Raw genomic sequence first — 25,719 nt, 5'->3', positions numbered from 1 at the left:
TTCCCCCTTATCTTCGTGCCCCCCCTCCTCTCTGCTGTGCCTCATCCCCCCCCCCTGCCGCCTGCTCGCTTCCTCCCCCTTCCCTCTTGCGCGCAGCCCCCGCCTCCCCCTTTTTTGGGGTTTTTTTTCTTTTTTCTCCTTCGCCTTCTCCCACCCCCCCCTCCTTCTTGCTTCCGCCCCCCCTTGGGGTTTTGTTTTTCTTTTTCGCTCCGTATCCCGCCTCTCTGTGTGCAGTTCGGTTCCAGCAGGTTCCCGCCTTCGACTCGCCTTCGCCGCGCAGCTTCAGACTCTGATGGAGGCTCCTCCCGCCCTGCCTCAGAGGGACTCATCCGCAGCCCCCTCGCCCGCCCCCGAGGTCACCCCCATCAGGCTTTCTCTTTCGCCGGAAGAGGAAGCGAGCCTCACCGCAGAGGTGGAACGCCTCCAGGCTCATTCCACCATCTGCCGTATAATCGACACTCGCCCCAGCAGAGGGGAGATCAGGGATCTTCTTCAGGCCCGCCTTCTTGCAGATGTGGGCAAGATCCTGGATGTACAGCTTCTGGGCCGGGGACATTATCAGATCGAGTTCGAGGCCGCCCAGAGCGTTGCCAAGGTCCTTGCTATGAGTCCCCTTGACATCAGGGGTGCTCGGGCTTTCTTCAGACCTTGGCAGCATGGATTTGACCCAGCAGCGGCGGAGCAGGGAGAGCGCCTCTTCCATGTTACAGTTTCTTTCCCTGGTCTCCGCCGGGAGTATCTTCCGCTCCTCTCCAGGCTCGGAGCTTTGGTGGGCTCGGTACTAGAGACGGGCCCCTCAGCAGCTTCAGTGGTGGCCAGAGCAGCTGGGCTACCCTCGGTCAGAGTGTTGGTGTGTGACATCTCCTCCCTTCCTAAGGTCATTCAGCTACCTAGGATAGGGGGGGGGGGTGGATAGATTAGAGAGTGGAGTTCTCGGGGCTCCCGAACCAGTGCTTCATTTGCAGGCAGGTCGGTCATCTGGCCAAGGCCTGCCCTCGCAGGAGACCTCGACCCTCACCACAGCAGGCAGCAGGCTACTGATGGCCCGCCCACAGATTCGGCTCGGCAGGCTGCCTCCGGGACACCTGCTCAGGCCACAGAGACCTCGGAGTGGCAGCCTGGACAGGGGCGCCGCCGAGGGAGACAGCCACAGCAGCACGCCCAGAGACCGCTGCAGCAGCAGCCACAGTCTCAGCCTCACTGGGTTCCCGTGAGGAACAGCTTTGCTCCCCTTCAAGAGGAGACCCCTGCAGCGACTGAGGACCAGGAGATGCCAGCTCCCCCTCCTTCACCCCCCCCACCCTCGTCCCCTCCCACCGCCTCGCTTCCACCATCGCCTCCTTCCGCCCCCGCTCCGGTTTCGGCAGCGGCTCCCTCTCCACCTCCCTCGCCTCCCCCTCCTTCCCCTCCGCCCGCCTCACCTTCCCGGGAGGCCCTGGCAGTTCCCTGGCGATCACCTGCAGTCCGGAGAGCGCTGAGCACTGACCTCGCTCGAGTATCACAGAGGAGACCTATGCCGATTAGGGCCTCACGGATTTCATCTATCCGCAGTCGGCTGAGTCGCCTTGGCATTAGACAGCGCTCGGAGGCCTTTGATTATACTTTCACACGGCTTTTTGGAGCAGAGGGCCCCCATGAGCCAGCACCCATTCGAGTTCATGTAGTGATACCTCCGGCCCGCGGGGAGGAGGCACTAGACTCAGCGGTGGCCTTCTCGTTCCCTCTATGTGGACCTTGTGACCGGGAGTGGACTCTAGAGCTCGCTCTCAGCACTTTGAAGACTCAGGCAGTTGAGTTTTCTCATCACATGAGCGATCTGGAGGTGACAGATGTGATAGGCCGACTTTGGGAGTTGGCTCATTTTTTCTTGGATCCCGGGAGTGGATACCTCAGGGATTCGGCATTTGGTCGTGCGCATAGTGGCAGACTTGGCACGCGACCCTGGATATGTGAGTATACACGAGGTTGCTCTGTCAGAGCAGGAGGCAGTCGCCATGGGCCACAGCCACTGGCGCCTGATCCGGGATTCTTGCAGTACACCGGGTGGGCAGATTCGCAGCCGTTCGGATGGGGACTACTCTCCATCCAAGCCGCTTGCGAAGGCCCGCCGTACGGCTGAGACAGCATCCACCTCAACAGGGCATCCATGAGGATCATCTCATGGAATGTACAGGGCCTTGGCAGAGCACACTTTATACGCTATCGAGGTTGCTTGAGGCAGGAGCTTCAGAGATGCCTGGTTGGTGGCAGCATTGACATTGATGATGCAGGAGCACCACTTGGGTGAGAGCAGGATCCGGAGATATGGTTCGGTGATGCCTGGTAGATGGGACACTTTTTGGTCTGCAGGGTTTGGTCCTTTGGGTGGACAGGGAGGAGTATGCATGGTTATTGCAGATGTATGGCGGCAGGCCATTGTGGATCGAGGGATCATTGTGCCTGGTAGAGCAGAGTATGTCATTCTGAGGATGCATGATGAGCTATTGGCTGTGCTCAACATCTATGCGCCCAATCATGCTAGTGCCAGAGCAGAGTTCTGGACTCAGGTTACAGATGCATTGCCAGAGTCTTAGTTTCTCTCGGTCGGATCGCCGGCAGGGGGAGACTAATCTATCATGGATTGATCGCTTTTATGTGGGCGACTGGTTAGGGGAGCGAGGGGGCTCCGTCGGCATTCTCACTGGCATCTCATTTTCAAATCATGCGCCAGTTATATTGACATTGGAGGAGGGGACCCGGGAGCCCAGCTTGCAGTTGAGGATCCCAGAGAGGGTACTTTTACAGATCCCAGTCTCGCTGAGGACATTGAGAGGATCTGGTATGATAGTCAGTGCTCTGACCAGGATGCAGCGGGCCAGTGTGCCCAGGGACTCATTGATCTTAGCTCTTTTCTACACGCTGCAGCTTTGACACGACTGGGAGAGATTCGCGAGCGGGAGCAACGGCTGAGACGCAGCCTTGCTTCGCTACAGCGCCTTCAGGAGCAGCAGCCTGCATGTGAGTGGGTGGCGTCCCAGCTGAGCCAGGCACGCCAGGAGGTTAGAGAGGTAGAGGAGCAGAGACATGAGTTTTACTATCGTCGTCAGGCCTCTCAGTGGACGCAGCTTGGTGATAGAGTGACTGGAGAGTTTTTTGAGATCACTGGACCCCGTCATGCGCGAGCAGGAGTCCGCCAGCTTGGTAGACCGGATGGATCGGTAGCTACTGAGCTCGGGGAGATCAGAGCCATTGCTACTGCATTTTATAGTGACCTGCTTTCAGCGGAGCCAGCCACTGAGGATCGGGATGTTTGCAGACAGACTGTGTGGGCCCATGTGCAGAGGAGGGTCACAGACCATATGCGTTCAGTTCTAGGTGCGCCTCTGTCAGAGATTGAGCTTGCCGAGGCCTTGAGGGTCCTGCTGCGACATAGTTGCCCAGGGGAGGACGGACTGACGCCGGCCTTTTTTATGCGCTATTGGGACCTTTTGGGGCCAGGCCTCCGCAGGGGCTTTCAGCATGTTTTGGACACTGGGGTGATGCCGCAGAGCCTTTCAGAGGGCTTGATCTATCTTATCCCCAAGGGGGAGGGAGTATCAGATGACATTCGGCATTGGAGGCCTATTACGATCCTCAATACTGTCTACAAGGTCTTGGCAAAGGCCTTGAGTTTGAGGATCCAGCCCTTCCTGGGGGAGTTGATTCATGCTACTCAGACAGGATTTGTCAAGGAGCGCAGTATCCTTGACAACATCTTTACTTTCTAGGAGGCGACGGCCCGAGCTAGATTTCTTGGCGAGGACTTGGTCGTGATGCTTCTCGATTTTGAGAAGGCATACGATAGAGTTGATTGGGGTTTCTTAGAGGGCACTATGCTTCGCCTGGGCTTTGAGCCAGGATGGATCAGAGGGGTGGCAGCTCTGTATTCCACAGCTCGCAGCCAGGTGCTGATTGCAGGAGGACGGGGGCCGCGTTTTGAGCTGACCAGATCAGTCCGTCAGGGGTGTCCTCTCGCTCCTTTCCTTTTTCTCTTCTTTGCGGAGGCTATGAGTATGTATTTGACGGCAGAAGAGGTTGGTTTGAGAGGTCTGCAGCTCCCAGTCCGGGGGGAGGACCTGCTTGATGCTGAGTTTGCAGATGACACGGGCTTATTTTTGCATGGCCATGAGGCCAATCTTATTCGGGCTGAGCAGTCACTCCAGGTTTTTAGTGCAGCTTCGGGAGCATTGATCAATTGGCGCAAGACAGTGGCCTTTTGGATCAGTAGTGCTCCCACTCCGGCATGGAGCCCGGACCCCGGTTTTAGATGGATTCCTCCAGGCACAGCAGTGCGGTATTTGGGATGCCAGATTGGCCTGGATTTGTCACCTGAGCAGCAGATTGCCCCGCTTCTTCTGAGCATTCGGAAGAAGCTATTGTATTGGAGTATAGCTCGACTATCCTTGGCTGGGAGGGTGGTGGTGGCTAATCAGGTGCTATTAGCGACCATGTGGTACATTACGTCTTGCTGGATTTTCTCGAGCTCTTGCATCAGCCAGGTACAGAGGCTGATTAGGAACTTTCTGTGGTCTGGGAGGGACGGTCAGCCTGCTCGGGCAAAGGTTGCATGGGCAGTTATTACACTTCCGCTGGCTCAGGGCGGTTTGGGCATTATAGATCTAGTCGATCAGAGTAGAGATTTATTGGGGAAGCTTATTGTTCGGGGGTTGCTTCCAGGCACTGAGCCTTGGAAAGAGCTCCTCTTGCAGCGACTGCAGGCTCGGGCGCCCCCAGCAGGGGGTACTTGGGCACCAGAGATTCGCTGGATCTTCATAGAGATGAGGAGGACAGGCCTCAGTAGAGGATGGGAGGACAGATTTGCTTTGAGTATCCTGAGAGCTTGGGAGCTGCTGAGACCGGGGCTTTCTCAGCGGCCTCCTTCCTGTGTTGAGGAGCGGGCCAGGCAGCCGCTCATCTGGAGCCCAGCGGTTCGCACGGAGCAGGGTCAAGTACGAGTGGCATGACCCTTATGCATCCCTTGAGGCCACAGAGATCACCTTTTTCCAGTATACTTTTCGGCTGGGACGACATATTTTGACGGGAGGAGGACGGTTTCTCCAGCGGCCGCGGGGCATTGGCGACTACAGGGACTCTCACAGGAGTTCCTGGAGGATTTCTGGGCTCGGCTCTGGGCTAGTCGGCAGGCCCGCAGGATCTCGGCTTTTCAGTTGGCTGGTCGCCCACAGGGGCTCAGCAGTTGGCACTTGGCTTGTTTACAGCGGTCTTCCGGCGGCCTGCGTCCGATGCGGCCACCCTATGGAGACACAGAGACACTGCCTTTGGGACTGCCCTCAGGCACAGCAGATTTGGCTGCGGATGCTGTGTATTCTGGCCCCCCTCTCTCCAGAGGGTATGTTTACGTGGGGTGCCGTTGCTTGGTCGACTTTGTCAGGGCCTGCTATGGGCTATGAGATGGAGCAGGGCAGTCAGGCCATCAGATTTATTAGGGGCCAGCCTCGCCTGGTTCCGGCACCGGATTTCTCGTCCGCCAGCTGGACACAGGAGAGGGATTTACGATGGGAGCTCCTCAGCAGCCTCACCATCTGGTTCACCTGGACAGCCCGGTGCTTTACGGCCTTTGAGGGGAGATTAGAGCCACCAGCAGAGACTGTACGGGGGATTTGGCAGGAGTTGATCCACACCCTGCGAGGACAGTACGACCGCATCCGGGGAGACTCGGCGGATGAGGCGATCTTACGGCGCCAGGCCTTTCACACCACTTGGCGCTGTGGCCCTTTCTACACCTTGCACACAGGATCCCCCCGTTGGCACTACAGGCCACCTGTTTGGCTCTTCCCTCCCCCTATTGTATGATTTAGCCGCTCAGTTCTTTGTACTGATGCTTGTATTTTGCAGCACCTAGGGAGAGTCTCCCGGGTTGCCATGATGTATTCGCTGCTCTATCTCTCTTAGGAGCAGGAGAGATCTTTTGTAGCCCTACGGGCGTTTTTATATAACTAATGAAAGGATCTTTTCTCGGGAAAAAAAAAAAAAGAGACCATGATATCCATCCCAGAAGACCTGGGGTCACTACTGCAACAATTGGCTGTATTGTCAGCACAAGTAGATGAAATGATAAGAAGGTAGTCTTGTTTTCAAGTCTTGTAGAAATCACCAAGTACAAGGAGGTCTTGTCTACACTTTGAGTATCGTGTACAATGCCATATGAAGATATGGTAGCAATACTTCTCGATGAAGACCGCAAACTTCAAGACCAGGCCAACTTTGCTTTTGATCTGGATAAGGGTTTCTTCCCACGAATAGAAATCCACCTAGGGGCAAAGTATAATCTGTCAAATGCAAATACTACAAGAACTAGGATACATTGAGGACCGGTGCTTCAAAAGGCTGGCAAAAGAACAGGAGAAGAATCATGCCAACCTTGTTGCTGCTAAAGAAGAAGAAGAAGATTTTGAAGATGCCCCGGACAAGCCGTAATCCTCAGGTGCACCTAAGAAGGCCTACATTGCATTGGCTAATCTATCTTATCTCTTTGAGGTGGATGCAGATTGGGCTTTTTTGAATAATCCCTTTCATTCATGTTTGAGTCGAAAGGGTTCTCTCCCCGAGAGAGTCCCCCAAAATCTGATTGTATACCTGTTTTGAGTCGGGGTTGCTTGGAAGAGAATGATGAGATGAGCAGCTCAGTTCAGGAAAAAAAAAAGCAGCAGGCTGAATGGAAGAAAATGCAGGTTTGATGGTGGGGCAGCAGAGAAAACACAGAAACCCTAAAAAATGTACAAACCCTAAGAAACGCAGAAAGGTAGATGAGTATGATGGCTGGTCGACAAAAAATGTAGATGTGGTTCATCCTAGCTCTGATACCATATTGGCATCCAGGATCACACATATGCAGCTATGGAGGTTGAAAGATATCCATGATTAGGTGTGTAGGAGTAGAGTGCAAGTTGAGAGATAAGATTGAAGCTCAAGCTATGGCAATGAAGCACGGGGAGAGAGAGAGAGAGAGAGAGAGAGAGAGAGAGAGAGAAAGAAAGAAAGTTATATCAAACGTCTTCGAAAGACCCAATGGGTCTATGAGACCAAAGGGATACAATGCTATCCATGGTATGTCTCATCATCATGGAAAAGGAAAACAAAACAAGTACAACTAACATAGCTCTCTAAAAGTAGAGACTGACACAATGATCATCATATGGGAGTACATGGGATATATAAGCATTAGTACAAGAGAATCTCATCATGGAGAGAAAGAAAGAAAGAAAGAAAGATATATTGAGCGTCTACCAAAGACCCAATGGGCCTATAAGACCAAAGTGATACAATAATGTCCATGGCATATCTCATCATGGAATGGAAAATAAAACAGAAAGAAAACATAAACATAGCTATCTCACTAGGGTGATACAAAATTGTCCATGGAAACTCATCATGGAATCTAAACTAAGAACATAGAAACATGAGAGAGAAAGAAACAAAGAAAGTTGTATTAACGTCTTCAAAAGGCCAAAATGACCTATGAGACCAAAAGGTTACATCATATCCATGAGGTACATCATCCTGGGTACAAAATAGTAATAAAGAAAGATAACAAAAATCTAGAACTATAAAATCTCATCTAGGTAAATGAGCAAAGAGCTCTAATATCACCCTAATACATCCCTCATGGGCCGCTGTGACACAATGCTCAAGGTGATAAAACTCAGCCGGCATTAGGTCCTGCGATGATGGGAGATGATGGCCCGGATCCTCCTGTGGTGGCGTGGCCATGGGGTCTGGGGCGTCGAGCTCTGCATAACTCAGTGGCTCTGTCGAGTGTCACACCTCTCGCTCGAGCTCCTGCACTAGCCTATGGTCCGGGTATGGGTAGTGGATCGGTCCTCGGAGCACTGGTTTGTAAGAAATGAGAGAGAGCTCTCTAAGTTGGTCCTCGATAAAGTCTGGATCTCACTAAGGACTCCCTGTGTCTGCGGAGCTCTAGAAGAAAAAGTCCCAGGCATCTCTGATCCGGGAAGTCCATGATCCTAGAAAGTGATCTAAACCCAGCTCAGAAGAGGTAGTAGAACCTCCCCCGAATTTCATAGTATGTAATGATCCTCTGTCTCGAGCTCTGTGACAATGCTGGCATATCCTATCGTCTGGTGCGACCGACCTGGGCCCATATCTGGCAATCTCCACTCTCAACTGGTGGGACGAGGCGCGGATCTGGCCGATCACACATCTCACCCCAAAAGATAGGTGTGTGTCCATGTAGCATGGGGGGATGATGAAGCCATTCTCTGTCAGGCATAGGAGGTGATCTCTATAGAAGGCCATCTTCGTCCCTAGTGGGGACGACTATGTGAACTCCATATCCTCTGAGTATCCAGTCTGACAATGTCCTTCTTGATAACCTTGTTCCACTCTATGCGGCTGAGAGCAAAAGACGGGGCCTCTATGCTGTACCGGGGGGAGTGCCTCTATTTGCATGCCATGCATGCCAAACCAAGTGCCTACCTGTGCATTCCAGCACTCTATATCTCCCCCGAGTGTCAGCCATCTCGAGGACTCCAGGGCTAGCCGGGGGTATCTATCTAGTGGAAGCTCCCATAGCCTATGCCAGTATGTCACTGTCTGGAATAGAGCCTCCGTCACTATCGCTGCAGCCCCCATCTCTGCCCGCACAATCTCATGTGGCACTGATGTCTTACTCCTAATCATGAACGAGATCATCCCCACTAGGGACCTCTCCATCGGCTTCCACCCATCATATACCTCCTCTGTATCTGTCTCGGCCAGATCTCTCCTCTGTCTCCTCCTGTGGTATAAGCTAGGACCCCAGATGGGGGCACCATACAATAGCGTAGGTGTAACTAGAGTATCAAATAGCCAAAGCTTCGTCCTCGGCTCCTAAAACTGTATCTGTGAGCATTGCCTCTCTAGTGAGCCAAGGGCTGCGTATCGCCTCATCAATCTAGCTTCGGCCACCTTCCGCATCGAGAACCGAGGTCCAGCAAAAGTGATCCCAAGGTATACATATGAGGTATACCACATACTCCAAAAGCTCTCCACTACATGTAAAGTGTACTGCAGATCTACTTATCTAGTGTGGGGAGATGTTAAAGATCATAACCTTGGTCTTTCCAAGGTTCACAATGAGGTCCCGGTCCTCGCAAAAGGCTCCTAATGCATCCAAATGCCTCTGCAGCCCCTCTAGTGAATCAGAAATAAGGACAATATCATCTGCATACAAGAGGATCGGTATCAAGACTCTTGCTATATGTGCTTCTGGTCCTCCCTGTTTGTCTATGTAATCCGAGATCTCGTCCATGTATAGACCAAATAGAGTAGGAGACAAGGGACAGCCCTGCTTCACCTCAATAGTGCTATGTATGATCTTTGAGTCACCTCCTGGAGCCCGTACTCTGCCTGTGACTAACTCATAGAGTGTAATGATCCCCCAAAGCATCTCTGCTGCACTCCCATATCCTGCAGTCTCCTCATTAGTCTTCCCCGTGGGACGGTATCATGAGCCTTGCAGAAATCCACAAAGCAGCAATAGTGCTATGTATGATCTTTGAGTCACCTCCTGGAGCCCGTACTCTGCCTGTGACTAACTCATAGAGTGTAATGATCCCCCAAAGCATCTCTGCTGCACTCCCATATCCTGCAGTCTCCTCATTAGTCTTCCCTGTGGGACGGTATCATGAGCCTTGCAGAAATCCACAAAGCAGCAATATATCCAAGGCCCGTGAGCTCTCCCCTCAATGATCCCCCGTAGTGTAAAGCTATGATCTAGTGTGGAGTATCCTCTTCAGAAGCCTATTTGCCCTGGTGCTCTAAGTCTCTGCTCCTTGGACCATCTACTAAGCTCATGCTCCAAAATCGAACCATAAATCTTGGCCAAGGTGTGACCGATCATGATAGTCCTGTAGTTGTTGGGTTGGGGTCCATGGGGTCACCTGCTTTCAAGATAAGTACAATAGCCCTCACATAGAGCCCTGTTAAACAAGTGAACCAGTAAAGGGGCTAGCGTGCCCCTACCATGAGAAAAATGCTCGGTGAGGAGTCCATCATGATCGTGTGCTTTCCCAGTCTGCATCCTGTCAATAGCACCTCTCACCAAGCTCAGGCGAAAGAAGGAAGAGTGTGGGAGACGTGGTTGTTAGCAGTCATCTCCTGTCTGTACATTTACACCAAGGCCTCTGTTGTGTGTGTGCCCGCCCGGATTAGGTATTTTCTCATTTTTCCCCACTCTCCATATTTTCCCCTATTTTTTATGCTGTGGGAGGTTGTCCTGTGCATGTCAGCTACCTCTGTATGCTGGCCGATTGCAAGATAGTGTGCTCTGACACTGGCCGACTGCTCCTTGCCTCTCTGCTCTACTGACCGACTTCACACGTGTGAAGGCGACTGTCTGGTGCTGGCCGACTAGAGATGTTGCAGTCGGGTGTCTACACAGGTGTTGTCGGCTGTCCCACTGCTGGTCGACTGCACATGTGGGGCCATATAAAATGGCCCCATGGCCCCCACTTGTTGTATCAGGTATTCGGGATTTTCTTGTGTATATAGAGCAGAGTTACATGCCTCTCTCTCTCCTTCTCCATTGCTGTATTTTTTCTGCAGTGCACTTGCTCTTGTGTTCTCAGATTTTGTCATCATCTCCGCTGCATATTCTAACATGGTATCAGAGCTCTAGGCTCTTGATAAATCTTGGGAATTGTGTGAGCAAGAGGGGGGCTGTTTTGCTGCTGATTGGTGGACTGTTTTGGACTGTTCGGGAAGAGGAGAAGCAAGAGGAAGGCGGGCTGTTTTGCTAGACAGCCACTTGCAGGTTTAAGTTCTTCTTTTTTCCCACCCACCCACCCTTTTCAGTTACATCCCCGCAATGGCAGATTTACTTGAGATGGCTGAGAGGCATGTGAAGATCCCGACACTCCGCACGTTCCCAGTGGACCGTCAGTTGGACGGGAATAACTACGGCATCTGGAAGGTAATGATGGAATCTGTTTTGGAGTCTTATGACCTTGTTGATTTCATTGTTGTTGGGGTTCCACGGCCGGAGGTAGAGGAAGGGGAGTTACCCTCGATTCGGAAGGAACGCGAGGCACAGGGACAGTTATGGGATCGTGTCAATGCCAGGGTCCGTTCTTTCATTTTCCTCAACTGCACACCGCAGGTAATCAATCATATCAAGCATATGACGCTGGCCAGAGGTATATGGCAGCATTTGGCTTCTCTCTATAACAGGGTATCGCCCATGAAGAGGATTTCCTTGGAGTATAGATGCGGGTTATGAATCCTCCAAAGTCATCGACGATGCGGGAGCACATTAACAAGCTGCAGGCTCTTCAGCAGGAAGTTCTTCAGGCAGGGAAAGAGAGATCATCGGAAGATATGGCCATCACGTTGCTGTCGCATTTGCATTCTCAGTACTCAGCATTCTACTCTTCTTTGATTACCAGTGGTAGGCTCAGCACCATCACATGGGAGGAGCTTGTGCCCGTGGTCTTAGACCAGGAGGAAAGATTCTCGAACCCTCCACAGGGTGGAGGTTCGGAGGCCTTAACTAGCCAACGATCAAAAGGCCGTAACAACAAGGGCAAAGGGAAGGCTTCATCGAAGAAGTCTTTTGAGAAGATGTCCAACTCAGACCACGAGAAACTCAAGGCAGAGAGGACCTATAATGATTGTGGCGAGAAAGGCCAATATTAGAGGCAGTGTCCCAAGCGAAGCACTGAGAAGGGTGCAGAATCCTCAGCAGCAACCGTGAAGACTCCGACTTTTGTGCACATGGAGGTGATGGACACCGATGTTTCATTTTCTTCAGGCAGGGAGGAGGTTGGAGGAATCTCCGCTACGGATACTCGGGAGTGGATTCTAGACAGTGGTGCTTCCAGGCACATGACTCCTTCCCGTTCATATTTACAGGATCTCTACAAGTATTCAGGTCACATTCTTACTGGGGATACATCCACTATCCCAGTTCACAATGAGGGCAAGTTGGAGATAGTTCCCGATGGCAGAGGGGGGAAGCATTCCTCCCAGGTGTTGTGTGTTCCGTCACTTGGTTTTCATCTGTTGTTGTCAGTGCATCAGGTTTGCAAGACTGGCATACGGGTGGAGTTTGATGAGCATTTTGTTGCTCTCCGGGACAAGGCAATAGGCCAGGTAGTTTGGGAAGACGAAGTGGAGCATGGAGTTCACAAATTTTCAGCACTCTCTCTCCCAGGTCCTCAGTTTTGTGATGCGTGGCAGTCTGGTAATGGCCACTTAAGTGTGGATACGCTGCAGGTGCAGGCTTTCCCAGACCAGATGGTGGATGGCTTGCCAGATGATGGCAGCAATTGGCAGGAACTTTCCAGTACAAATGTTGGTAGTTCTTGTGTTCGTCGGTCAGAGGAAACTTTACAGGTAACTTATGCTCTGATGTCTCGTAGCATTCGGGACAAAGAAATTCCTGTAGTTGAGGAAGCTCTTTCCACGGGGACCTATTGGAAAGCAAGGAAGGGACAGTCGATTACTTGCAGAAGGAGGTGGATGTTGCACATTCTCCAGGCTTTGTGGTTCCGGATTCAGAGGGGGTTGGTTACACGTTTTCGAAGGTCTTGAGTGGTCTCCAGCAGGTTTCCAGGGCATGGCATCCCACCGTAATAGGTGTTGATCCTTGTGAGCAGTATGATGCCTCCTTGACTCGGAAGCAAAATGGTTCATTGATTTGGTTGATGCATACCAGATTGGACGGGAGCTTCCTGATGAGGCTGTTGAGCTCATGTTTGCAAAGGACTCTTTGGGAGGCAGGATTGCGTATCTTGTGGTTTTTGCAGCATGCGAAGGATCTTAGACTCTTTTACACAGGAGGGGGGTTGATGGATGGAGTCAGACTCCACGGTTGGAGTGACTCCGATTGGGGAGGAGAGCCAGACACGAGGACCTTGACATTAGGCTACAATTTTTCCCTTGGCTCAGGAGCAGTTTTATGGAGCAGTAAGAGGCAGCCATCTTTTGCCTTGTCGTCGACAGAGGCAGAGTACCGGGCTGCTTGTGGTGCTGCTTGTGAGGTGGTGAGGTTGGAGAGGTTACTTGGCAAGATTGGGTTTCCACTAGTGGAACCCACGGTCATCCAGAGGCATTTTGTTCGTGAACAGATCGTTGCTGATGATATCTTGCTAGAGTTCTGTTCGACGGAGGACAATGCGATGGACCTCTTCACAAAGTCTCTATCTGAGGCCTTGCTCTGGCGGCACTCCAACTCCCTGGGATTGGTTTCACATCTAGAAGCTGAGAGGCGGTGGTGTTAGCAGTCATCTCCTGTCTGTACATTTACACCAAGGCCTCTGTTGTGGGTGTGCCTGCCCAGATTAGGTGTTTTCTCATGTTTCCCCACTCCATATTTTTCCCTATTTTTTATGATGTGGGAGGCTATCTTGTGCATGTCAGCTACCTCTGTATGCTGGCCGACTGCAGGATAGTGTGCTCTGACAGTGGCCGACTGCTCCCTGCCTCTCTTTGCTGTTGGCTAACTTCACACGTGTCTAGTGCTGGCCGACTAGGGATGTTGCAGTCGGGTGTCTACACAGGTGCTGTCGGCTGTCCTACTGCTAGCCGACTGCACATGTGGGGCCATATAAAATGGCCCCATGGCCCTCCACTTGTTGTATCAAGTATTCGGGATTTTCTTGTGTATATAGAGCAGAGTTACACGCCTCTCTCTCTCCTTCTCCATTGCTGTATTTTTTCTGCAGTGCACTTGCTTTTGTGTTCTCAAATTTTGTCATCATCTCCGCTGCATATTCTGACAACGGTTCGGGTGGATGGGGGAGAGGTGGCTACTCGGGGGCAAGGTAGAGAGGTGGCTACTCGGGGGCATGGTAGAGAGGTGGCATAGGTGTGCCAAGTGCCAGGTGAAGTAATCGGGGTCGGCATGCGATGATCCTGGAAGATCCTCCAGGCCTCCTTACAGTCCCTCCAAAGAAATAGCTGGTATAGCTCTTGCTATACCAGCATGCGATGATCCTCGAAGATCCTCCAGGCCTCCTTACAGCCCCTCCCAAGAAATAGCTCAAGTAATCTTCTTCCTTCGTGTGAGACGTCGAAAGATTACTCGCGCTTGCTGGTGAGTGGTGGATCCTAGCGCCACCTCCTGATGTAGACGGGCTCAAGTATCACGAGATTCCTCGTTGTACCAGCTATTTTGTGGGAAAGTCCCTCCTGGTGATGTAGGGGTGGCTCTGGAGTGCGAGAAGGCACCTACAGTGGACGTATGGAGGGTGGTTGCGAGTTGTGTGGTAAGCTCATCAAGTAGGATGTGGGAGTCAAGGTCGGAAAGGATGCGGTAGACGTGATATAGATGGAAGAGGTCTCTCTGGTGAAGTGGTATCTCGGGTGGCAGTGATGGGGCAAATCACATGGTTGGGTGGTGTATCGGCATGTGAGGGAGAAGGCCAAGTATGCATGGTCGGCTGCAACACCGATGGGGCAAGGCGAGATGGTAAACTCTAGAATGAGTGGGATCAGAGAGAGGGATCCCACTAGATAGTCTACTGTACTAGCTCCATGTCCGAAGGGGTAGGAGATGAAGGAGTTGGATCCAGGCCATCTAGCTAGGCCATTATAAATGGCTAGCCTATGAGCCCCGCCGAGGGCTAAGAGATACTCTCCATAGTCTGTGCAGGCTGCTGTATCCTGTGATGTCCACTCCAGATCCGTACCCACCGTGTCAATCTTCGGGTACATGGGATCGTGTGTCTCAAAGAAGGGTACCTATGCACATGCGGTGTGGGCATTGAAGTCTCCAGCCAAGAGGATGTCCCTTAGAAAAAACTTCATAAGTCATCATAAAGGGGTAGGAACGGGGATTCACAGAGAGAGAGAGAGAGAGATATTAAATGTCTACTAAAGACCCAATGGGCCTATGAGAACAAAGTGATACAATAATGAACATGGCATATCTCATCATGGAACGAAAAATAAACTAGAAGCAGAACAAAACTCTCACTGGAGTGATACAAAACTGTCCATGGAAATCTCACCATGGAATACTAGGAACTTGAAACATGAGCATCAGCCCCTATTAGATGCTATACCACTCTCCAAAATATCAAGCATGGGGCTAGTGAGTATGTCCGAGAGCCTTGGCCCCTTGGACGTCGGCCATGATCCCCTCTTCAGCTGTTGCAGATCCACGAAATGATCCATCACCATCGAGCCACCTTTCCACGTGACGTAGCTAAGGGAGACACACCGGGCACGCTAGAAGGCAGAGTCTCAGTCCAAGGTAACTCCTCTCGGGCAAGGTGCATCCGGAGCAACTCGAGGTGGGTCTCCACAACAGTATGGGTGTCCTCCTCGGTCCAAAAGAAGCTGGTGATGGTTGGCTGGTGAGGGAGGGGTCGGGGTCGCTGGGGCCGAAGCTCTCTCAAAAAACTATCCTTGTGTCTGTAGAGCTCGAACAGCAAAAGCCCTAGGAAACATTGGTCTGGGAAGTCAATGATCCTAGTGCATGGGCCAAATCCCTCATGGCACAAACAATGAAACCTCGTATAGATCTCATAGAACACTGGGAAAGGACATATGCAATGCTCCTTTGTCTCAGCCTTTGTGTGGCATATTCGGCAAATCCTCTGATCCATGCGTCTTCGTATGAGCTCCCCGGCTCTGAAGGTATCTCCACTCTGAGACTCAACACTTCCTATCTCCACTCTGAGGCGGTGGGATGAAACCCGTATCTAGCCAATTGCAATCTGCATGGCATCGGACATGTGAACACTCAAGTAGCCCAACTGCTAGATGAATCCATCCTAAGTGAGCGTGAGGAAGTGAACTCTATAGAAGTGCATCTTCGGTGGGAGCTCCGAAGGTATTATCCATGTGCACTGGGTGTAGAGGCTAAGAAGATCTAACTAGATAAACCGGTTGATGTCCTCATAAGAGAGCCGAAGAAAAGGGGAGTCCAAACTGTACTGAAGGGATGGGAGGCGGTCCATGTGAAGCCCATATCTTGAAAACCAAGTGGAAACTTGGGCATACCATACTCCAAGGTGGCCCTCCAGTGCTAGTTGTCTCGAGGACGCCAAGCACATTCACCATCATCAAATCTACATGTTCATTCGTCTTCATAAATGTCTGCCAGTGCAATGAGGCAAAGGATGGATTGCCTGCCTTTAAGGCTAAGGACAATGCATTTGAGAGGAAAAATGATGATGGTGAACATTCTAGTGTGATTTTGGAAAAACATGATGCTGGTGTGGATGCCAAAAACCTTGATGATGGACTACAGAATCAAAATGATAATGTTGACACCTCAACTATTGTGGGTGTTTTGGCCCCACATGCTACTGTGAATACTCCAAGTGCTATGTTTGTAGGTGCAAGTTTGCATGAGGGAAAGTGTGATGGTTCTGAAAATATAATTGCTATGGGGGCTAGACTTGTGGATGAAACTGTTAGTGCTAGACTTGTGGATGAAGCTGCACATACCATTGAACAGGTGCTCAAGGATTTTGCGGGTAGACGGTTGTGCAGCACAAAGGCAAGCCTCTGGTACCTGTGGAGATCCATGCGATTGATGTAATGGCAGTATGTGAATGTCTAGAGGAGTGCATCCACTACCATCAAGGCTACAACAAACTCTACCTAGACAATCTGGTGTGGGACCGATGGTTTGTTGCGGATCATACGGGATAATATCAAGACCTGGGGCCTCTCAACTCGCTGCCAATCCTCATCGGATAAATCTGGCCCCCAAAAGGCTGCTCCATACATCAAGGTTGGTGTGACGAGGGTGTCAAAAAGCCAACCCTTCATCTTGGGCTCCTGGAATTGTGCCTCGAAGCACTGCCACTAATGTAAGCTCAAGGATACATATCCCTGTGTCACTCTCGCATGTGCTACGGGAAGCATGGTGAAGCTTGAGCCATTGAAAGTGACACCAAGGTAGACATAGGATGAGACAATCTCCATAGGATCCCCTCTATGTGTGAAGCTCAATCTGGATGTGAAAGGGCGGGAGGTATTGAAGACTATTACCTTGGTTTCACCAAGGTTAACAAGAGGAATTGAAGAGGTATTGAAGACCAAGGTTAACAAGAGGTATTGAAGACCTACCTTGGTGTTATAGTGAGGTCCCACTGAGTACAAAAGTCCTATAAAGCATCCAAATGTCTCTGAAGCCCCTCAGTTGAATCTGAAAGGAGGAAGTTGTCATCTGCATAAAGTAGTAAGGGGATCCAGCCCCGCCTAATCTGTCAATCTCATCAATGTAGAGGCCAAAAAGTGTAGCCCTGTTTCAACCCACTAGTGCTGGAAATCTCCTGTGATGGAGGGTAGCCCTGTTTCAACACAATAGTGCTGGAAATCTCTTGTGATGTACCCCTGAGAGAGAAAGAAAGAAGGAAATAAAGTTATATTAAACGTCTTCAAAAGACCCACTAGGTCTATGAGACCAAAAGTGATACGATAGTGCCATGTAATCTCATCATGGAACAAAAGAAAACAAAGGCTAGAACTATGAGCTAGGAATGTCAAATCCGACCCATATGATACAAAGTGGGAACATCCTCATCGTACAGCCTATGGAGCTAACCCCCCCGCAGGAGGAGGGGACCATCAAGAATATCAAGCATGGAGTTAGCCTATAGAAGGCTTTAAAGCCTATAGAAGGCTTTAAAGATCCGTTGGGCGTGGGAAGGTAGCGTTGTGCCTCTCCAAGATCTCCTAGAGCTGGGGCTGATGTGTTGCTGGCAAGGTCCAGGGAGTCTCAGACGTCGGGCTCACTTTAGTGCCGTGGAGAAAGAAAGAAAGAAATAAAGTTATATTAAACGCCTTCAAAAGACCCAGTGGGTCTATAAGACCAAAAGTGATACAATAGTGTCCATGTAATATCATGATGGTACAAAAGAAAACAAAGACTAGAGCTATGAGCTGAGAATGTCGAATCCGAGTCATATGATACAAAGAGGGACCACCATCATACAACCTATGGAATCCCTCAAGCCATGTATGTAGGAGACTGATCTCGTAAGAGCCTCAATCACCAGAGGGGCAGCCGCCAGCTCTGCTCGAATAATCTCATGAGGTACCAAGGCTTGGCTCTAATAATCCTAGCAATCATAGATACCAAAGGCCTCTCCATACCTCTCCACCCGCATGCGCTGTGATGGCCCACTGAAGGTCCCCAGATCTGCACTCCATAAAGCATAGCTGATGTCACTAGAGTGTCAAAAAGCCAAAGTTTCGTTCGAGGTTCCGGAAACTGAACCTGCGAACACATCCTCTCCAAACCACCCAGGGCTGCATGTGCTCTAGTCAATCTAGTCTCTGCTGCTCTCCTCATCGAAAACACTGGCCCACTGAATACTACCCCAAGATGTGTATATGCATCTGTATACTCCACAATCTCTTGCCCATATGTAAATGTGGGAGCTGATCGCCTAACCCACTGTGGCGTGGTGTTAAACACCATAACCTTGGTTTTGCCAAGGTTGACAGACAATCCACTATCATGTGCAAACTCATGTAAAGCATCCAGATGACGCTGCATACCCTCAGGGGAGTCAGAGATCAACACAATATCATCATCATATAACAATAGTGGGATCCATGTACCTGCTAGCTGGGCTCCTCTGTCCCCCAATCTCTCAATGTAGTCAGAAGCCTCATCCACATACATACCAAACAATGAAGGAGATAACGGGCAGCCTTGCTTCACTCCTATAGTGGAGTGAACCAAAGTAGAGACCCCCTCTGGGGTGCGTACCTGTCCTGCAAATTGATCTATATAAAGCCATAATCCCCCATACGAGCTCTGTGGGTACCCCCATCTCCTGTAATCGCCTCATCAATCTGGCTCTGAGCACTGTATCAAATGCTTTGCGGAAGTCCACAAAGCTACAATAAATCCGTTGCCCATGCGACCTGCCCTCCTCAATAATGGCCCGCAAAGTCAAGATGTGGTCAAGAGTAGAGAAACCTCTCCTGAACCCTGCCTGCCCCTCTGCTCGAATGCCCTCTCTCTCTGCCCATCTACTCAACTGCTGCCCAAGAATGGATGCATACAATCGTGCTAGTGTGTGACCAATCATAATAGTGCGATAATTCCTTGGCTCCATAGGGTCCCCTGACTTGAAGATAGGCACGATGGTGGACATACTCCAAGTCTCGGGTAAGCCTTCACACATAGCACGATTGAACATCACTGCTAGAAGCTCTGCCAGCATGTCTCTAGCATGAATAAAGTGCTCAGCGACCAATCCATCATGATCATATGCTCTCCCAGTCTTCATCCTATCAATGGCCTTCCTTACCATCTCTGCGGTAAAGAAAGTACATGTCTGTGGGCATGGTGCTGGTGGGTCAGGAAAAGGTGTCTGTCCAGGACCTGTATATAGAGATGCTGCATAACTACCCCAGACCTCTGTAGAAGTGATGGCCAAAGCAGGGGAGGACTCATGAAACAAACGCGAAGGCTCCCTCGAATCCTGGCTCAAGAACAGCTAGTATAATTCCTGCTCTAGCTGAGCAAGGAAGGCCCGCTTCTTCCTTCGCACAAGGCGCCGGAAGGCAATACATGACTGTCGGTGATTTGTGACTCGCAAAGTAACCTCCCGGTGCAGTCGGGCTCTTGTCTCTCTGCACTGCTCATCATACCAGCTGTTTTGGGGCATACACCTAGAACGCTGTCTCTGTCCAGGCTGAGTATGTGGATATGCCTCTCTCGCTGCATCCTGTAAAGTCTCTGTCAGTATATGGGTCAGCTCCTCCAAAGGTCTCCCTGGCTCCTCTGTGTACACACGTCTATAAATCCCATCTCTGTAGACAGCATCAGTCTCTGAAGTAAAAGTATATCGAGTGTGATCTGCCCCTCGTGTCCCTCTGAGCTGTGGTAAAGTGAAAAGAGATGGTCAATGTCAACAATGCATGATCCACTACTACCCCAATGGGCCGAGATCCAACTGTGAAGTCCTCAATGCATGAAACAAAGCTTGGCATAGCCATAACATAATCCACTGTGCTAGCACCATGTCTATGTGGAAAGCAAGTAAAACCAGCTGCTGACGGAAACCTCTGCAAGCCATTAAGTATGACCAACCCATGTGCAGTCCCCATATCTACCAAATATCTCCCATACTCTGTGCACTCCACATCCTGTGAGCGTTTGTCTAATCCCATATCCAGAGTGTCCAACTCTCTCGGCATCTCCTCTAAGGTATCATAAAAGGTGGTGGTTGCCCGTCCGGGCATTAAAGTCCCCTAACAGGATGATGTCTCCATCCCTAGAGAACTCCCATATGTCATCATCTAGCACAGAGAAAGGAGACTGCCCTCTAGGTGCTGCATATGTCGATGTACTAGGAGCAAAATAGCATATGGTAATATACAGGAATCTGCCTGTGTCGGCCCTCAGTCTCACCCACATATATCTGGCCTGATCATCTCTCCGAACGATGTGTAGAAGCGGTTGCAGCTCCTCCCTGAAAAGAACTGCCACCCCCCCTGATCCTCTAGTATTGTGTACCGATCTCGTCCCTACTCTGCAAGCTGTCTCCTATCTGTATCCTGTCACCTGTGGCATCATCTGACCAGGGGCCTGGTGAGTCTCCGAGTAGAAGACTATATCTCTATCTCTAAAGCTGTCCTCAAAGGCACCTACATCAAGTCTGAGGGATCCATTGCAATTCTAGGCTGCCAGCTTTAATTTGGTCCCATAGGTCTCGCACCGTCATGTAGAGCGTCGCTCCACGATGACCACCCTCCCTTCTCTATAAAATGCTATCTGTCCCTTTTCTCTTGCCGCCCTAATCTCTGGCATGACTTCCTTCATATGTGCAACTGTGAAAGAGTAAGATCGTCACCAAGAAAAATGCCTGTATTCTTTAAAGTGGGTCGCCTCTTCAAGAACTCCTTCTTCGCCTCAATAGAGGGGAAGCGAAGTATGAGAGCTCTTTCCTTTGATGTTTTCCCGTTGCCTCCGCTTTTTTTGCCCACTCTCCAGACTTTTGCGTGTGCCGGACTGTCAATCCCCATCAACACCATAAGCTCTTTCACATCCTCTTCAACTTTATCCCCGTCTTTAAGGCCGGTAATCCTCACATGCAAAGCACGTGTACGTCTTCGTTGTTCCTCTTCCAAAGTCATGTTAATGATTGTAGGTGTAGGGGTTGTTATCTCCTTACCTTTACCCTTCTTGGCAACCTCTATCCACTTCTCCGCTTCATCCATCTTCCTTTGAGTCTTGGTGATGACTTCCACCCATGAGGAAGTCTTTGCTTCGTGTTGCTTCTCTTCTTCCTTAATTGCCCGTACTTGTTCCTTGATAACCTTGAGCTCTTCTATCATGGATGGCTGAATTTCACCTTCTTAGCCTTTGCAAGCTCCCTCTGAAGAGCTGAAATTACGCCTTTGAGCGTGTTGACTTCTCCGTGAAGGTCTTTGACTTCTGCTATGAGGTCCTCCTTCTCCTCTTTCGACCGCTTACCTTCATTGAATACCATTTGGAGAAAGTTGGCTTTCTCCTTCCACAATCCCTCCATCTCCGCCTTCCATTCCTTCATCTCCTTTTCCACGTTTGTTATCCTCTTGTTTGTGACCATAAAGGTCGCCTTCGTCGGGTTGCGCAAGGGGGAAGCCATGGAAGAAGCGGTGCAACCAAACCCTAAACTGCAGATCTGCGGCAGTGTAGAAGGAGAGAGAGAGAGAGAGAGAGAGAGAGAGAGAGAGAGAGAGATGGAGGGGTCAAAAGGCAAGAAGGCGCCACAGGCAGGGAGGAGGGGAGGGAGAGATGTGGGCAATGTGAAGGGGGGGGGGGGGGGGGGGGGGGGGGGGGCGCAGACAGGCAGCAGGAGGGAGGGGCGAAGTGTAGGCAGCGGGAGGGAGAGCGAATGGGGGGGCGCAGGCAGGCAGCGGGAGAGAGAGCGAAGGGGGACGAGAGAGAGAGAGAGAGAGAGAGAGAGAGAGAGAGAGGTGAACGTGAGAGAGAGATGTAACAAATGCTCAAAGAGAGAGAGAGAGAATCTAATCACAATCATTGAGTCACGCAATTTGTCCCTCTTTGAGCATTGTTACATGTCGCTCTCCGCAGTTCACCTCTCTCTCTCTCTCTCTATGCCTGCCTCGCCCCCCTTCGCTCTCTCTCCCGCTGCCCGCCTGCGCCCCCCCATTCGCTCTCCCTCCCGCTGCGTGCCCTTCGCCCCTCCCTCCTGCTGCCTGCCTGCGCCCCCCCCCCCTCCCCTCACATTGCCCCACATCTCTCCCTCCCCTCCTCCCTGCTTGTGCGCCTTCTTGCCTGCCTGCACCCCGCCTTTTGACCCCTCCATCTCTCTCTCTCTCTCTCTCTCTCTCTCTCTCTCTCTCTCCTTCTACACTGCCGCAGATCTGCGTTTTGGGTTTGGCTGGACCGCTTCTTCCATCGCTTCCCCTTGCGCAACCGATGAAGGTGCCCTTTATGGTCACAAACAAGAGGATAACAAATGTGGAAAAGGAGATGAAGGAAATGGAAGGCGGAGATGGAGGGATGGTGAAGGAGAAAGCCCAACTTTCTCCAAATGGTATTCAATGAGGGTAAGCGGTGGAAAGAGGAGGAGGAGGACCTCATAGCAGAAGTCAAAGACCTTCACGGGAAGTCAACACGCTCAAAGGCGTATTTTCAGCTCTTCAGAGGGAGCTTGCAGAGGCTAAAGCAAATGGTGGACTTGAAGAAGGTGAAATTCAGCCATCCATGATAGAAGAGCTCAAGGTTATCAGGAACAAGTACGGGCAATTAAGGAAGAAGAGAAGCAACACGAAGCAAAGACTTCCTCATGGGTGGAAGTCATCAACCAAGACTCAAAGGAAGATGGATGAAGCGGAGAAGTGGATAGAGGTCGCCAAGAAGGGTAAAGGTAAGGAGATAACAACCCCTACACCTACAATCATTAACATGACTTTGGAAGAGGAACAACGAAGACGTTACACGTGCTTTGGCATGTGAGGATTACCGGCCTTAAAGACGGGGATAAAGTTGAAGAGGAGGTGAAAGAGCTTATGGTGTTGATGGGGATTGACAGTCCGGCACACGCAAAAGCCTAGAGAGTAAAAGTGGAGGCAACGGGGAAACATCAAAGGAAAGAGATCTCATACTTTGCCTCCCTCTATTGAGGCGAAGGAGTTCTTGAAGAGGCGACCCACTTTAAAGAATACAGGCATTTTTCTTGGTGACGATCTTACTCTTTCACAGCTTGCACATATGAAGAAAGTCCTGCCAGAGATTAGGGCGGCAAGAGAAAAGGAAAAGATAGCATTTTATAGAGAAGGGAGGGTGGTCATCGTGGAGCGACACTCTACATGACGGTGCGAGACCTATGGGACCAAATTAAAGCTGGCAGCCTGGAACTGCAATGGATCCCTCAGACTTGATGTAGGTGCCTTTGAGGACAGCTTTAGAGATAGAGATATAGTCTTCTACTCGGAGACTCACCAGGCCCCTGGTCAGATGATGCCACAGGTGACAGGATACAGATGGGAGACAGCTTGCAGAGTAGGGACGAGATCGGTACACAGTACTAGAGGATCAGAGGGGTGGCAGTTCTTTTCAGGGAGGAGCTGCAACCGCTTCTACACATCGTTCGGAGAGATGATCAGGCCAGATATAGGTGGGTGAGACTGAGGGCCGATACAGGCAGATTCCTGTATATTGCCATATGCTATTTTGCTCATAGTACATCGACATATGCAACACCTAGAGGGCAGTCTCCTTTCTCTGTGCTAGATGATGACATATGGGAGTTCTCTAGGGATGGAGACATCATCTGTTAGGGACTTTAATGCCCGGACGGGCAACCGCCAGACAGCCTTTTATGATACCTCAGAGGGAGATGCCAAGAGAGCTGGACACTCTGGATATGGGATTAGACTGACGCTCACAGAATGTGGAGTGCACAGAGTATGGGAGATATTTGGTAGATATGGGGACTGCACATGGGTTGGGCATACTTAATGGCTTGCAGAGGTTTCCGTTAGCAGCTGGGTTTTACTTGCTTTCCACACACACATGGTGCTAGCACAGTGGATTATGTTATGGCTATGCCGAGCTTTGTTTCATGCATTGAGGACTTCACAGTTGGATCTCGGCCCATTGGGGTAGTAGTGGATCATGCATTGTTGACATTGACCATCTCTTTTCACTTTACCACAGCTCAGAGGACACGAGGGGCAGATCACACTCGATATACTTTTACTTCAGAGACTGATGCTGTCTACAGAGATGGGATTTATAGACGTGTGTACACAGAGGAGCCAGGGAGACCTTTGGAGGAGCTGACCCATATACTGACAGAGACTTTACAGGATGCAGCGAGAGAGGCATATCCACATACTCAGCCTGGACAAGAGACAGCGTTCTAGGTGTATGCCCCAAAACAGCTGGTATGATGAGGAGTGCAGAGAGACAAGAGCCCGACTGCACCGGGAGGTTGCTTTGGGAGTCACTACCGACAGTCATGTAATTGCCTTCCGGCGCCTTGTGCGAAGGAAGAAGCGGGCCTTCCTTGCTCAGCTAGAGCAGGAATTATACCAGCTGTTCTTGAGCCAGGATTCGAGGGAGCCTTCGCGTTTGTCTCATGAGTCCTCCCCTGCTTTGGCCATCACTTCTACAGAGGTCTAGGGTAGTTATGCAGCATCTCTATATACAGTTCCTGGACAGACACCTTTTCCTGACCCGCCAGCACCATGCCCACAAACATGTACTTTCTTTACCGCAGAGATGGTAAGGAAGGCCATTGATAGGATGAAGACTGGGAGAGCATATGATCATGATGGATTGGTCGCTGAGCACTTTATTCATGCGAGAGACATGCTGGCAGAGCTTCTAGCAGTGATGTTCAATCGTGCTATGTGTGAAGGCTTACCCGAGACTTGGAGTATGTCCACCATCGTGCCTATCTTCAAGTCAGGGGACCCTATGGAGCTAGGGAATTATCGCACTATTATGATTGGTCACACAGTAGCACGATTGTATGCATCCATTCTTGAGCAGCAGTTGAGTAGATGGGCAGAGAGAGAGGGCATTCGAGCAGAGGGATAGGCAGGGTTCAAGAGAGGTTTCTCTTCTCTTGACCACATCTTGACTCTGCGGGCCATTATTGAGGAGGGCAGGTCGCATGGGCGACAGATTTATTGTAGCTTTGTGGACTTCCGCAAAGCATTTGATACAGTGCCCAAAGCCAGATTGATGAGGCGATTACAGGAGATGGGGGTACCCACAAAGCTCATATGGGGGATTATGGCTTTATATAGATCAGTTGCAGGACAGGTACGCACCCCAGAGGGGGTCTCTACTTTAGTTCACTCCACTATAGGAGTGAAGCAAGGCTGCCCGTTATCTCCTTCATTGTTTGGTATGTATGTGGATGAGGCTTCTGACTACATTGAGAGATTGGGGGACAGAGGAGCCCAGCTAGCAGGTACATGGATCCCACTATTGTTATATGCTGATGATATTGTGTTGATCTTTGACTCCCCTGAGGGTATGCAGCGTCATCTGGATGCTTTACATGAGTTTGCACATGATAGTGGATTGTCTGTCAACCTTGGCAAAACCAAGGTTATGGTGTTTAACACCACGCCACAGTGGGTTAGGCGATCAGCTCCCACATTTACATATGGGCAGGAGATTGTGGAGTATACAGATGCATATACACATCTTGGGGTAGTATTCAATGGGCCAGTGTTTTCGATGAGGAGAGTAGCAGAGACTAGATTGACTAGAGCACATGCAGCCCTGGGTGG

The 25,719-nt window shown here is 50.7% G+C and overlaps 1 protein-coding gene and 1 pseudogene across 5 annotated transcripts in view; one reads left to right on the top strand and one right to left on the bottom strand.

Moving 5' to 3' along the window:
- The window catches only part of LOC147631063 (uncharacterized), a 199,467-nt gene that overhangs the window by 42,586 nt on the left and 131,162 nt on the right, over positions 1–25,719 (top strand). The gene's annotated exons all lie outside the window — the stretch shown is intronic.
- On the bottom strand, positions 17,214–20,199 carry LOC147631065 (uncharacterized; annotated as a pseudogene).

Source organism: Cibotium barometz, chromosome 15 (assembly GCF_041138505.1).
Source record: "Cibotium barometz isolate CiBa-2024 chromosome 15, ASM4113850v1, whole genome shotgun sequence".
In the NCBI taxonomy this organism is placed as follows: domain Eukaryota; kingdom Viridiplantae; phylum Streptophyta; class Polypodiopsida; order Cyatheales; family Cibotiaceae; genus Cibotium; species Cibotium barometz.
Note: the sequence above shows the minus strand (reverse complement) of the source record. Positions and strands in the feature narration are given on the sequence as shown.